The sequence below is a fragment of the Amblyomma americanum genome, chromosome 4 (assembly GCF_052857255.1).
Source record: "Amblyomma americanum isolate KBUSLIRL-KWMA chromosome 4, ASM5285725v1, whole genome shotgun sequence".
In the NCBI taxonomy this organism is placed as follows: Eukaryota; Metazoa; Arthropoda; class Arachnida; order Ixodida; family Ixodidae; genus Amblyomma; species Amblyomma americanum.
The window spans coordinates 29,296,565-29,312,497 of NC_135500.1; positions in this window are offsets into that span (position 1 = coordinate 29,296,565).

A 15,933-nucleotide genomic window follows, 5' to 3' on the forward strand; every position below is an offset into this window, starting at 1 on the left:
AGAAGTTGTAACGGGACTCAATGTACTAGAAAGTAAGTCGCTACGGGTAGACAGCTGGGCTAGTTGGTTGTTTGCATTATTATGGAACATGGTACTAGCGCAAGAGACAAGGAAAAAGGGAAAAGACAACACGAATGCCGGTTTCTAAGAGGTTGACAAGGATCGTGGAAGGAATCACAAACGAAAAAGGAGTTGTAACGGGGATCAATGTACTAAAAAGTAAGTCGCTAAGGGTAGACAGCTGGGCTAATTGGTTGTTTGCATTATTATGGAACATGGTACTAGCGCAAGAGACAAGGACAAAGGGAGAAGACAACACGAACGCCGGTTTCTAGGAGGTTGACAAGGGTCGTGGAAGGATTCACACACAAAAAAGAAGGTGTAACGGGACTTAATGTACTAGAAAGTATGTCGCTAAGGGTAGACAGCTGGGCTAGTTGGTTGTTTGCATTATTATGGAACATGGTACTAGCGCAAGGGACAAGGATAACGGAAGAAGACAACACGAACGCCGGTTTCTAAGAGGTTGACAAGGGTTGTGGAAGGATTCACACACAAAAAAGAAAGTGTAACGGGGCTCAATGTACTAGAAAGTATGTCGCTAAGTGTAGACAGCTGGGCTAGTTGGTTGTTTGCATAATTATGGAACATGGTACCAGTGCTAGAGACACGGACAAAAAGAGAAGACAACACAAACGCCGGTTTCTAAGAGGTTGATAAGTGTCGTGGAAGGATCCACACAAAAAAGAAGGTGTAACGGGGCTCAATGTACTAGAAAGTATGTCGCTAAGTGTAGACAGCTGGGCTAGTTGGTTGTTTGTATAATTATGGAACATGGTACCAGTGCTAGAGACACGGACAAAAAGAGAAGACAACACAAACGCCGGTTTCTAAGAGGTTGACAAGGATCGTGGAAGGATTCACACACAAAAAAGGTGTAACGGGGCTCAATGTACTAGAAAGTATGTCGTTAAGGGTAGACAGTTGGGCTAGTTGGTTGTTTGCATTATTATGGAATATGGCACCAGCGCAAGAGACAAGGACAAAGGAAGAAGACAACACGAACCCCAGTTTCTAAGAGGTTGACAAGGGTTGTGGAAGGATTCACACACAAAAAAGGTGTAACGGGGCTCAATGTACTAGAAAGTATGTCGCTAAGTGTAGACAGCTAGGCTAGTTGGTTGTTTGCATAATTATGGAACATGGTACCAGTGCTAGAGACACGGCCAAAAAGAGAAGACAACACAAACGCCGGTTTCTAAGAGGTTGACAAGGGTCGTGGAAGAATTCACACACAAAAAAGGTGTAACGGGGCTCAATGTACTAGAAAGTATGTCGTTAAGAAAAGACAGCTGGGCTAGTTGGTTGTTTGCATTATTATAGAATATGGCCCCAGCGCAAGAGACAAGGACAAAGGAAGAAGACAACACGAACGCCGGTTTCTAAGAGGTTGACAAGGGTTGTGGAAGGATTCACACACAAAAAAGAAGGTGTAACGGGGCTCAATGTACTAGAAAGTATGTCGCTAAGTGTAGACAGCTGGGCTAGTTGGTTTTTTGCATTATAATGGAACATGTTACTAGCGCAAGAGACAAGGACAAATGGAAAAGACAACACGAATGCCGGTTTCTAAGAGGTTGACAAGGATCGTGGAAGGAATCACACACGAAAAAGAAGTTGTAACGGGGCTCAATGTACTAGAAAGTAAGTCGCTAAGGGTAGACAGCTGGGCTAGTTGGTTGTTTGCATTATTATGGAACATGGTACTAGCGCAAGAGACAAGGACAAAGGGAAAAGACAACACGAACGCCGGTTTCTAAGAGATTGACAAGGGTTGTGGAAGGATTCACACACAAAAAGAAGGTGTAACGGGGCTCAATGTACTAGAAAGTATGTCGCTAAGTGTAGACAGCTGGGCTAGTTGGTTGTTTGCATTATTGTGGAACATGGCACCAGTGCAAGAGAAAAGGAAAAAGGGCGAAGACAACACGAATGCCGGTTTCTAAGATGTTGACAAGGGTCGTGGAAGAATTCACACACAAAAAAGAATGTGTAACGGGGCTCAATGTACTAGAAAGTATGTCGCTAAGGGTAGACAGCTGGGCTAGTTGGTTGTTTGCATTATTATGGAACATGGTACCAGCGCTAGCGACAAGGACAAAGGGAGAAGACAACACTAATGCCGGTTTCTAATAGGTTGTCAAGGATTGTGGGAGGAATCACACACGAAAAAGAAGGTGTAACTGGGCTCAAGAAAGTATGTCGCTAAGGGTAGATAGCTGGGCTAGTTGGTTGTTTGCATTAATATGGAACATGGTACTAGCGCAAGAGACAAGGACAAAGGGATAAGACAACACAAACGCCGGTTTCTAAGAGGTTGACAAGGGTCGTGGAAGAATTCAGGCACAAAAAAGGTGTAACGGGGCTCAATGTACTAGAAAGTATGACTCTAAGGGTAGACAGCTGGGCTAGTTGGTTGTTTGCATTATTATGGAATATGGCCCCAGCGCAAGAGACAAGGACAAAGGAAGAAGACAACACGAACGCCAGTTTCTAAGAGGTTGACTAGGATCGTGGAAGGAATCACACACGAAAAAGAAGGTGTAACGGGGCTCAGTGTACTAGAAAGTATGTCGCTAAGGGTAGACAGCTGGGCTAGTTGGTTGTTTGCATTATTATGGGACATGGTACAAGCGCAAGAGACAAGGACAAAGGGAGAAGACAACACGAACGCCGGTTTCTAAGAGGTTGACAAGGGTCGTGGAAGGATTCACACACAAAAAAGAAGGATTAACGGGGCTCTGTGTACTAGAAAGTATGTCGCTAAGGGTAGCCAGCTGGGCTAGTTGGCTGTTTGCATTATTATGGAATATGGCCCCAGCGCAAGAGACAAGGACAAAGGAAGAAGACAACACGAACGCCAGTTTCTAGGAGGTTGACTAGGATCGTGGAAGGAATCACACACGAAAAAGAAGGTGTAACGGGGCTCAGTGTACTAGAAAGTATGTCGCTAAGGGTAGACAGCTGGGCTAGTTGGTTGTGTGCATTATTATGGAACATGGTACCAGTGCTAGAGACACGGACAAAAATAGAAGACAACACAAACGCCGGTTTCTAAGAGGTTGACAATGGTTCTTGGAAGGATTCACACACAAAAAAGGTGTAACGGGGCTCAATGTACTAGAAAGTATGTCGCTAAGGGTAGACAGCTGGTCTAGTTGGTTGGTTGCCTTATTATAGAACATGGTACCAGCGCTAGAGACAAGGACAAAGGGAGAAGACAACACGAATGCCGGTTTCTAAGAGGTTGACAAGCATCGTGGAAGGAATCACACACGAAAAAGAAGGTGTAACGGGGCTCAATGTGCTAGAAAGATTGTCGCTAAGGGTAGACAGCTGGGCTTGTTGGTTGTTTGCATTATTATGGGACATGGTGCAAGCGCAAGAGACAAGGACAAAGGGAGAAGACCACACGAACGCCGGTTTCTAAGAGGTTGACAAGGGTCGTGGAAGGATTCACACACAAAAAAGAAGGTGTAACGGGGCTCAATGTACTAGAAAGTATGTCGCTAAGTGTAGACAGCTGGGCTAGTTGGTTGTTTGCATTATTATGGAACATGGTACTAGTGCAAGAGACAAGGACAAAGGGAAAAGACAACACGAATGCCGGTTTCTAAGAGGTTGACAAGGATCGTGGAAGGAATCACACACGAAAAAAAAGTTGTAACGGGGCTCAATGTACTAGAAAGTAAGTCGCTAAGGGTAGACAGCTGGGCTAGTTGGTTGTTTGCATTATTATGGAACATGGTACTAGCGCAAGAGACAAGGACAAAGGGAAAAGACAACACGAACGCCGGTTTCTAAGAGATTGACAAGGGTTGTGGAAGGATTCACACAGAAAAAGAAGGTGTAACGGGGCTCAATGTACTAGAAAGTATGTCGCTAAGTGTAGACAGCTGGGCTAGTTGGTTGTTTGCATAATTATGGAACATGGTACCAGTGCTAGAGACATGGACAAAAAGAGAAGACAACAAAAAACGCCGGTTTCCAAGAGGTTGACAAGGGTCGTGGAAGGATTCACACAAAAAAGAAGGTGTAACGGGGCTCAATGTACTAGAAGGTATGTCGCTAAGTGTAGACAGCTGGGCTAGTTGGTTGTTTGTATAATTATGGAACATGGTACCAGTGCTAGAGACACGGACAAAAAGAGAAGACAACACAAAGGCCGGTTTCTAAGAGGTTGACAAGGGTCGTGGAAGGATTCACACACAAAAAAGGTGTAACGGGGCTCAATGTACTAGAAAATATGTCGCTAAGCGTAGACAGTTGGGCTAGTTGGTTGTTTGCATTATTATGGAGTATGGCACCAGCGCAAGAGACAAGGACAAAGGAAGAAGACAACACGAACGCCAGTTTCTAAGAGGTTGACAAGGATCGTGGAAGGAATCACACACAAAAAAGAAGGTGTAACGGGGCTCAATGTACTAGAAAGGATGTCGCTAAGGGTAGACAGCTGGGCTAGTTGGTTGTTTGCATTATTATGGAACATGGTACCAGCGCTAGCGACAAGGACAAAGGGAGAAGACAACACGAATGCCGGTTTCTAATAGGTTGTCAAGGATCGTGGGAGGAATCACACACGAAAAAGAAGGTGTAACGGGGCTCAAGAAAGTATGTCGCTAAGGGTAGATAGCTGGGCTAGTTGGTTGTTTGCATTATTATGGAACATGGTACTAGCGCAAGAGACAAGGACAAAGGGATAAGACAACACAAACGCCGGTTTCTAAGAGGTTGACAAGGGTCGTGGAAGAATTCAGGCACAAAAAAGGTGTAACGGGGCTCAATGTACTAGAAAGTATGACTCTAAGGGTAGACAGCTGGGCTAGTTGGTTGTTTGCATTATTATGGAATATGGCCCCAGCGCAAGAGACAAGGACAAAGGAAGAAGACAACACGAACGCCAGTTTCTAAGAGGTTGACTAGGATCGTGGAAGGAATCACACACGAAAAAGAAGGTGTAACGGGGCTCAGTGTACTAGAAAGTATGTCGCTAAGGGTAGACAGCTGGGCTAGTTGGTTGTTTGCATTATTATGGGACATGGTACAAGCGCAAGAGACAAGGACAAAGGGAGAAGACAACACGAACGCCGGTTTCTAAGAGGTTGACAAGGGTCGTGGAAGGATTCACACACAAAAAAGAAGGATTAACGGGGCTCTGTGTACTAGAAAGTATGTCGCTAAGGGTAGCCAGCTGGGCTAGTTGGCTGTTTGCATTATTATGGAATATGGCCCCAGCGCAAGAGACAAGGACAAAGGAAGAAGACAACACGAACGCCAGTTTCTAGGAGGTTGACTAGGATCGTGGAAGGAATCACACACGAAAAAGAAGGTGTAACGGGGCTCAGTGTACTAGAAAGTATGTCGCTAAGGGTAGACAGCTGGGCTAGTTGGTTGTGTGCATTATTATGGAACATGGTACCAGTGCTAGAGACACGGACAAAAATAGAAGACAACACAAACGCCGGTTTCTAAGAGGTTGACAATGGTTCTTGGAAGGATTCACACACAAAAAAGGTGTAACGGGGCTCAATGTACTAGAAAGTATGTCGCTAAGGGTAGACAGCTGGTCTAGTTGGTTGGTTGCCTTATTATAGAACATGGTATCAGCGCTAGAGACAAGGACAAAGGGAGAAGACAACACGAATGCCGGTTTCTAAGAGGTTGACAAGCATCGTGGAAGGAATCACACACGAAAAAGAAGGTGTAACGGGGCTCAATGTGCTAGAAAGATTGTCGCTAAGGGTAGACAGCTGGGCTTGTTGGTTGTTTGCATTATTATGGGACATGGTGCAAGCGCAAGAGACAAGGACGAAGGGAGAAGACCACACGAACGCCGGTTTCTAAGAGGTTGACAAGGGTCGTGGAAGGATTCACACACAAAAAAGAAGGTGTAACGGGGCTCAATGTACTAGAAAGTATGTCGCTAAGTGTAGACAGCTGGGCTAGTTGGTTGTTTGCATTATAATGGAACATGTTACTAGCGCAAGAGACAAGGACAAAGGGAAAAGACAACACGAATGCCGGTTTCTAAGAGGTTGACAAGGATCGTGGAAGGAATCACACACGAAAAAGAAGTTGTAACGGGGCTCAATGTACTAGAAAGTAAGTCGCAAAGGGTAGACAGCTGGGCTAGTTGGTTGTTTGCATTATTATGGAACATGGTACTAGCGCAAGAGACAAGGACAAAGGGAAAAGACAACACGAACGCCGGTTTCTAAGAGATTGACAAGGGTTGTGGAAGGATTCACACACAAAAAGAAGGTGTAACGGGGCTCAATGTACTAGAAAGTATGTCGCTAAGTGTAGACAGCTGGGCTAGTTGGTTGTTTGCATAATTATGGAACATGGTACCAGTGCTAGAGACATGGACAAAAAGAGAAGACAACAAAAAACGCCGGTTTCCAAGAGGTTGACAAGGGTCGTGGAAGGATTCACACAAAAAAGAAGGTGTAACGGGGCTCAATGTACTAGAAAGTATGTCGCTAAGTGTAGACAGCTGGGCTAGTTGGTTGTTTGTATAATTATGGAACATGGTACCAGTGCTAGAGACACGGACAAAAAGAGAAGACAACACAAAGGCCGGTTTCTAAGAGGTTGACAAGGGTCGTGGAAGGATTCACACACAAAAAAGGTGTAACGGGGCTCAATGTACTAGAAAATATGTCGCTAAGCGTAGACAGTTGGGCTAGTTGGTTGTTTGCATTATTATGGAATATGGCACCAGCGCAAGAGACAAGGACAAAGGAAGAAGACAACACGAACGCCAGTTTCTAAGAGGTTGACAAGGATCGTGGAAGGAATCACACACAAAAAAGAAGGTGTAACGGGGCTCAATGTACTAGAAAGGATGTCGCTAAGGGTAGACAGCTGGGCTAGTTGGTTGTTTGCATAATTATGGAACATGGTACCAGTGCTAGAGACATGGACAAAAAGAGAAGACAACACAAACGCCGGTTTCTAAGAGGTTGACAAGGGTCGTGGAAGGATTCACGCACAACAACGGTGTAACGGGGCTCAATGTACTAGAAAGTATGTCGCTAAGGGTAGACAGCTGGGCTAGTTGGTTGTTTGCATTATTATGGAACATGGTACCAGCGCTAGCGACAAGGACAAAGGGAGAAGACAACACGAATGCCGGTTTCTAATAGGTTGTCAAGGATCGTGGGAGGAATCACACACGAAAAAGAAGGTGCAACGGGGCTCAAGAAAGTATGTCGCTAAGGGTAGACAGCTGGGCTAGTTGGTTGTTTGCATTATTATGGAACATGGTACTAGCGCAAGAGACAAGGACAAAGGGATAAGACAACACGAACGCCGGTTTCTAAGAGGTTGACAAGGGTTGTGGAAGGATTCACACACAAAAAAGAAGGTGTAACGGGGCTCAATGTACTAGAAAGTATGTCGCTAAGTGTAGACAGCTGGGCTAGTTGGTTGTTTGCATAATTATGGAACATGGTACCAGTGCTAGAGACACGGACAAAAAGAAAAGACAACACAAACGCCGGTTTCTAAGAGGTTGACAAGGGTCGTGGAAGGAATCACACACGAAAAAGAAGGTGTAACGGGGCTCAGTGTACTAGAAAGTATGTCGCTAAGGGTAGACAGCTGGGCTAGTTATTTGTTTGCATTATTATGGGACATGGTACAAGCGCAAGAGACAAGGACAAAGGGAGAAGACAACACGAACGCCGGTTTCTAAGAGGTTGACAAGGGTCTTGGAAGGATTCACACAAAAAAAAGAAGGATTAACGGGGCTCAGTGTACTAGAAAGTATGTCGCTAAGGGTAGACAGCTGGGCTAGTTGGTTGTTTGCATTATTATGGGACATGGTACAAGCGCAAGAGACAAGGACAAAGGGAGAAGACAACACGAACGCCGGTTTCTAAGAGGTTGACAAGGGTCGTGGAAGGATTCACACACAAAAAAGAAGGATTAACGGGGCTCTGTGTACTAGAAAGTATGTCGCTAAGGGTAGCCAGCTGGGCTAGTTGGCTGTTTGCATTGTTATGGAATATGGCCCCAGCGCAAGAGACAAGGACAAAGGAAGAAGACAACACGAACGCCAGTTTCTAGGAGGTTGACTAGGATCGTGGAAGGAATCACACACGAAAAAGAAGGTGTAACGGGGCTCAGTGTACTAGAAAGTATGTTGCTAAGGGTAGACAGCTGGGCTAGTTGGTTGTGTGCATTATTATGGAACATGGTACCAGTGCTAGAGACACGGACAAAAATAGAAGACAACACAAACGCCGGTTTCTAAGAGGTTGACAATGGTTCTTGGAAGGATTCACACACAAAAAAGGTGTAACGGGGCTCAATGTACTAGAAAGTATGTCGCTAAGGGTAGACAGCTGGTCTAGTTGGTTGGTTGCCTTATTATAGAACATGGTACCAGCGCTAGAGACAAGGACAAAGGGAGAAGACAACACGAATGCCGGTTTCTAAGAGGTTGACAAGCATCGTGGAAGGAATCACACACGAAAAAGAAGGTGTAACGGGGCTCAATGTGCTAGAAAGATTGTCGCTAAGGGTAGACAGCTGGGCTTGTTGGTTGTTTGCATTATTATGGGACATGGTGCAAGCGCAAGAGACAAGGACAAAGGGAGAAGACCACACGAAAGCCGGTTTCTAAGAGGTTGACAAGGGTCGTGGAAGGATTCACACACAAAAAAGAAGGTGTAACGGGGCTCAATGTACTAGAAAGTATGTCGCTAAGTGTAGACAGCTGGGCTAGTTGGTTGTTTGCATTATTATGGAACATGGTACTAGCGCAAGAGACAAGGACAAAGGGAAAAGACAACACGAATGCCGGTTTCTAAGAGGTTGACAAGGATCGTGGAAGGAATCACACACGAAAAAGAAGTTGTAACGGGGCTCAATGTACTAGAAAGTAAGTCGCTAAGGGTAGACAGCTGGGCTAGTTGGTTGTTTGCATTATTATGGAACATGGTACTAGCGCAAGAGACAAGGACAAAGGGAAAAGACAACACGAACGCCGGTTTCTAAGAGATTGACAAGGGTTGTGGAAGGATTCACACACAAAAAGAAGGTGTAACGGGGCTCAATGTACTAGAAAGTATGTCGCTAAGTGTAGACAGCTGGGCTAGTTGGTTGTTTGCATAATTATGGAACATGGTACCAGTGCTAGAGACATGGACAAAAAGAGAAGACAACAAAAAACGCCGGTTTCCAAGAGGTTGACAAGGGTCGTGGAAGGATTCACACAAAAAAGAAGGTGTAACGGTGCTCAATGTACTAGAAGGTATGTCGCTAAGTGTAGACAGCTGGGCTAGTTGGTTGTTTGTATAATTATGGAACATGGTACCAGTGCTAGAGACACGGACAAAAAGAGAAGACAACACAAAGGCCGGTTTCTAAGAGGTTGACAAGGGTCGTGGAAGGATTCACACACAAAAAAGGTGTAACGGGGCTCAATGTACTAGAAAATATGTCGCTAAGCGTAGACAGTTGGGCTAGTTGGTTGTTTGCATTATTATGGAGTATGGCACCAGCGCAAGAGACAAGGACAAAGGAAGAAGACAACACGAACGCCAGTTTCTAAGAGGTTGACAAGGATCGTGGAAGGAATCACACACAAAAAAGAAGGTGCAACGGGGCTCAAGAAAGTATGTCGCTAAGGGTAGACAGCTGGGCTAGTTGGTTGTTTGCATTATTATGGAACATGGTACCAGCGCTAGCGACAAGGACAAAGGGAGAAGACAACACGAATGCCGGTTTCTAATAGGTTGTCAAGGATCGTGGGAGGAATCACACACGAAAAAGAAGGTGCAACGGGGCTCAAGAAAGTATGTCGCTAAGGGTAGACAGCTGGGCTAGTTGCTTGTTTGCATTATTATGGAACATGGTACTAGCGCAAGAGACAAGGACAAAGGGATAAGACAACACGAACGCCGGTTTCTAAGAGGTTGACAAGGGTTGTGGAAGGATTCACACACAAAAAAGAAGATGTAACGGGGCTCAATGTACTAGAAAGTATGTCGCTAAGTGTAGACAGCTGGGCTAGTTGGTTGTTTGCATAATTATGGAACATGGCACCAGTGCTAGAGACACGGACAAAAAGAAAAGACAACACAAACGCCGGTTTCTAAGAGGTTGACAAGGGTCGTGGAAGAATTCACGCACAAAAAAGGTGTAACGGGGCTCAATGTACTAGAAAGTATGTCGCTAAGGGTAGACAGCTGGGCTAGTTGGTTTTTTGCATTATTATGGAATATGGCCCCAGCGCAAGAGACAAGGACAAAGGAAGAAGACAACACGAACGCCAGTTTCTAAGAGGTTGACTAGGATCGTGGAAGGAATCACACACAAAAAAGAAGGTGCAACGGGGCTCAAGAAAGTATGTCGCTAAGGGTAGACAGCTGGGCTAGTTGGTTGTTTGCATTATTATGGAACATGGTACCAGCGCTAGCGACAAGGACAAAGGGAGAAGACAACACGAATGCCGGTTTCTAATAGGTTGTCAAGGATCGTGGAAGGATTCACACACAAAAAAGGTGTAACGGGGCTCAATGTACTAGAAAATATGTCGCTAAGCGTAGACAGTTGGGCTAGTTGGTTGTTTGCATTATTATGGAATATGGCACCAGCGCAAGAGACAAGGACAAAGGAAGAAGACAACACGAACGCCAGTTTCTAAGAGGTTGACAAGGATCGTGGAAGGAATCACACACAAAAAGAAGGTGTAACGGGGCTCAATGTACTAGAACGGATGTCGCTAAGGGTAGACAGCTGGGCTAGTTGGTTGTTTGCATAATTATGGAACATGGTACCAGTGCTAGAGACATGGACAAAAAGAGAAGACAACACAAACGCCGGTTTCTAAGAGGTTGACAAGGGTCGTGGAAGGATTCACGCACAACAACGGTGTAACGGGGCTCAATGTACTAGAAAGTATGTCGCTAAGGGTAGACAGCTGGGCTAGTTGGTTGTTTGCATTATTATGGAACATGGTACCAGCGCTAGCGACAAGGACAAAGGGAGAAGACAACACGAATGCCGGTTACTAATAGGTTGTCAAGGATCGTGGGAGGAATCACACACGAAAAAGAAGGTGCAACGGGGCTCAAGAAAGTATGTCGCTAAGGGTAGACAGCTGGGCTAGTTGCTTGTTTGCATTATTATGGAACATGGTACTAGCGCAAGAGACAAGGACAAAGGGATAAGACAACACGAACGCCGGTTTCTAAGAGGTTGACAAGGGTTGTGGAAGGATTCACACACAAAAAAGAAGATGTAACGGGGCTCAATGTACTAGAAAGTATGTCGCTAAGTGTAGACAGCTGGGCTAGTTGGTTGTTTGCATAATTATGGAACATGGCACCAGTGCTAGAGACACGGACAAAAAGAAAAGACAACACAAACGCCGGTTTCTAAGAGGTTGACAAGGGTCGTGGAAGAATTCACGCACAAAAAAGGTGTAACGGGGCTCAATGTACTAGAAAGTATGTCGCTAAGGGTAGACAGCTGGGCTAGTTGGTTTTTTGCATTATTATGGAATATGGCCCCAGCGCAAGAGACAAGGACAAAGGAAGAAGACAACACGAACGCCAGTTTCTAAGAGGTTGACTAGGATCGTGGAAGGAATCACACACAAAAAAGAAGGTGCAACGGGGCTCAAGAAAGTATGTCGCTAAGGGTAGACAGCTGGGCTAGTTGGTTGTTTGCATTATTATGGAACATGGTACCAGCGCTAGCGACAAGGACAAAGGGAGAAGACAACACGAATGCCGGTTTCTAATAGGTTGTCAAGGATCGTGGAAGGATTCACACACAAAAAAGGTGTAACGGGGCTCAATGTACTAGAAAATATGTCGCTAAGCGTAGACAGTTGGGCTAGTTGGTTGTTTGCATTATTATGGAATATGGCACCAGCGCAAGAGACAAGGACAAAGGAAGAAGACAACACGAACGCCAGTTTCTAAGAGGTTGACAAGGATCGTGGAAGGAATCACACACAAAAAGAAGGTGTAACGGGGCTCAATGTACTAGAACGGATGTCGCTAAGGGTAGACAGCTGGGCTAGTTGGTTGTTTGCATAATTATGGAACATGGTACCAGTGCTAGAGACATGGACAAAAAGAGAAGACAACACAAACGCCGGTTTCTAAGAGGTTGACAAGGGTCGTGGAAGGATTCACGCACAACAACGGTGTAACGGGGCTCAATGTACTAGAAAGTATGTCGCTAAGGGTAGACAGCTGGGCTAGTTGGTTGTTTGCATTATTATGGAACATGGTACCAGCGCTAGCGACAAGGACAAAGGGAGAAGACAACACGAATGCCGGTTACTAATAGGTTGTCAAGGATCGTGGGAGGAATCACACACGAAAAAGAAGGTGCAACGGGGCTCGAGAAAGTATGTCGCTAAGGGTAGACAGCTGGGCTAGTTGGTTGTTTGCATTATTATGGAACATGGTACTAGCGCAAGAGACAAGGACAAAGGGATAAGACAACACGAACGCCGGTTTCTAAGAGGTTGACAAGGGTTGTGGAAGGATTCACACACAAAAAAGAAGGTGTAACGGGGCTCAATGTACTAGAAAGTATGTCGCTAAGTGTAGACAGCTGGGCTAGTTGGTTGTTTGCATAATTATGGAACGTGGTACCAGTGCTAGAGACACGGACAAAAAGAGAAGACAACACAAAGGCCGGTTTCTAAGAGGTTGACAAGGGTCGTGGAAGTATTCACACACAAAAAAGGTGTAACGGGGCTCAATGTACTAGAAAATATGTCGCTAAGCGTAGACAGTTGGGCTAGTTGGTTGTTTGCATTATTATGGAGTATGGCACCAGCGCAAGAGACAAGGACAAAGGAAGAAGACAACACGAACGCCAGTTTCTAAGAGGTTGACTAGGATCGTGGAAGGAATCACACACAAAAAAGAAGGTGCAACGGGGCTCAAGAAAGTATGTCGCTAAGGGTAGACAGCTGGGCTAGTTGGTTGTTTGCATTATTATGGAACATGGTACCAGCGCTAGCGACAAGGACAAAGGGAGAAGACAACACGAATGCCGGTTTCTAATAGGTTGTCAAGGATCGTGGGAGGAATCACACACGAAAAAGAAGGTGCAACGGGGCTCAAGAAAGTATGTCGCTAAGGGTAGACAGCTGGGCTAGTTGCTTGCTTGCATTATTATGGAACATGGTACTAGCGCAAGAGACAAGGAGAAAGGGATAAGACAACACGAACGCCGGTTTCTAAGAGGTTGACAAGGGTTGTGGAAGGATTCACACACAAAAAAGAAGATGTAACGGGGCTCAATGTACTAGAAAGTATGTCGCTAAGTGTAGACAGCTGGGCTAGTTGGTTGTTTGCATAATTATGGAACATGGTACCAGTGCTAGAGACACGGACAAAAAGAAAAGACAACACAAACGCCGGTTTCTAAGAGGTTGACAAGGGTCGTGGAAGAATTCACGCACAAAAAAGGTGTAACGGGGCTCAATGTACTAGAAAGTATGTCGCTAAGGGTAGACAGCTGGGCTAGTTGGTTTTTTGCATTATTATGGAATATGGCCCCAGCGCAAGAGACATGGACAAAGGGAAAAGACAACACGAACGCCGGTTTCTAAGAGATTGACAAGGGTTGTGGAAGGATTCACACACAAAAAGAAGGTGTAACGGGGCTCAATGTACTAGAAAGTATGTCGCTAAGTGTAGACAGCTGGGCTAGTTGGTTGTTTGCATTATTATGGAACATGGCACCAGTGCAAGAGAAAAGGAAAAAGGGAGAAGACAACACGAATGCCGGTTTCTAAGATGTTGACAAGGGTCGTGGAAGAATTCACACACAAAAAAGAATGTGTAACGGGGCTCAATGTACTAGAAAGTATGTCGCTAAGGGTAGACAGCTGGGCTAGTTGGTTGTTTGCATTATTATGGAACATGGTACCAGCGCTAGCGACAAGGACAAAGGGAGAAGACAACACGAATGCCGGTTTCTAATAGGTTGTCAAGGATCGTGGGAGGAATCACACACGAAAAAGAAGGTGCAACGGGGCTCAAGAAAGTATGTCGCTAAGGGTAGACAGCTGGGCTTGTTGGTTGTTTGCATTATTATGGGACATGGTGCAAGCGCAAGAGACAAGGACAAAGGGAGAAGACCACACAAACGCCGGTTTCTAAGAGGTTGACAAGGGTCGTGGAAGGATTCACACACAAAAAAGAAGGTGTAACGGGGCTCAATGTACTAGAAAGTATGTCGCTAAGTGTAGACAGCTGGGCTAGTTGGTTTTTTGCATTATAATGGAACATGTTACTAGCGCAAGAGACAAGGACAAATGGAAAAGACAACACGAATGCCGGTTTCTAAGAGGTTGACAAGGGTCGTGGAAGAATTCACACACAAAAAAGAATGTGTAACGGGGCTCAATGTACTAGAAAGTATGTCGCTAAGGGTAGACAGCTGGGCTAGTTGGTTGTTTGCATTATTATGGAACATGGTACCAGCGCTAGCGACAAGGACAAAGGGAGAAGACAACACGAATGCCGGTTTCTAATAGGTTGTCAAGGATCGTGGGAGGAATCACACACGAAAAAGAAGGTGTAACGGGGCTCAAGAAAGTATGTCGCTAAGGGTAGATAGCTGGGCTAGTTGGTTGTTTGCATTATTATGGAACATGGTACTAGCGCAAGAGACAAGGACAAAGGGATAAGACAACACAAACGCCGGTTTCTAAGAGGTTGACAAGGGTCGTGGAAGAATTCAGGCACAAAAAAGGTGTAACGGGGCTCAATGTACTAGAAAGTATGACTCTAAGGGTAGACAGCTGGGCTAGTTGGTTGTTTGCATTATTATGGAATATGGCCCCAGCGCAAGAGACAAGGACAAAGGAAGAAGACAACACGAACGCCAGTTTCTAAGAGGTTGACTAGGATCGTGGAAGGAATCACACACGAAAAAGAAGGTGTAACGGGGCTCAGTGTACTAGAAAGTATGTCGCTAAGGGTAGACAGCTGGGCTAGTTGGTTGTTTGCATTATTATGGGACATGGTACAAGCGCAAGAGACAAGGACAAAGGGAGAAGACAACACGAACGCCGGTTTCTAAGAGGTTGACAAGGGTCGTGGAAGGATTCACACACAAAAAAAAGGATTAACGGGGCTCTGTGTACTAGAAAGTACGTCGCTAAGGGTAGCCAGCTGGGCTAGTTGGCTGTTTGCATTATTATGGAATATGGCCCCAGCGCAAGAGACAAGGACAAAGGAAGAAGACAACACGAACGCCAGTTTCTAGGAGGTTGACTAGGATCGTGGAAGGAATCACACACGAAAAAGAAGGTGTAACGGGGCTCAGTGTACTAGAAAGTATGTCGCTAAGGGTAGACAGCTGGTCTAGTTGGTTGTGTGCATTATTATGGAACATGGTACCAGTGCTAGAGACACGGACAAAAATAGAAGACAACACAAACGCCGGTTTCTAAGAGGTTGACAATGGTTCTTGGAAGGATTCACACACAAAAAAGGTGTAACGGGGCTCAATGTACTAGAAAGTATGTCGCTAAGGGTAGACAGCTGGTCTAGTTGGTTGGTTGCCTTATTATAGAACATGGTACCAGCGCTAGAGACAAGGACAAAGGGAGAAGACAACACGAATGCCGGTTTCTAAGAGGTTGACAAGCATCGTGGAAGGAATCACACACAAAAAAGAAGGTGTAACGGGGCTCAATGTGCTAGAAAGATTGTCTCTAAGGGTAGACAGCTGGGCTTGTTGGTTGTTTGCATTATTATGGGACATGGTGGAAGCGCAAGAGACAAGGACAAAGGGAGAAGACCACACGAACGCCGGTTTCTAAGAGGTTGACAAGGGTCGTGGAAGGATTCACACACAAAAAAGAAGGTGTAACGGGGC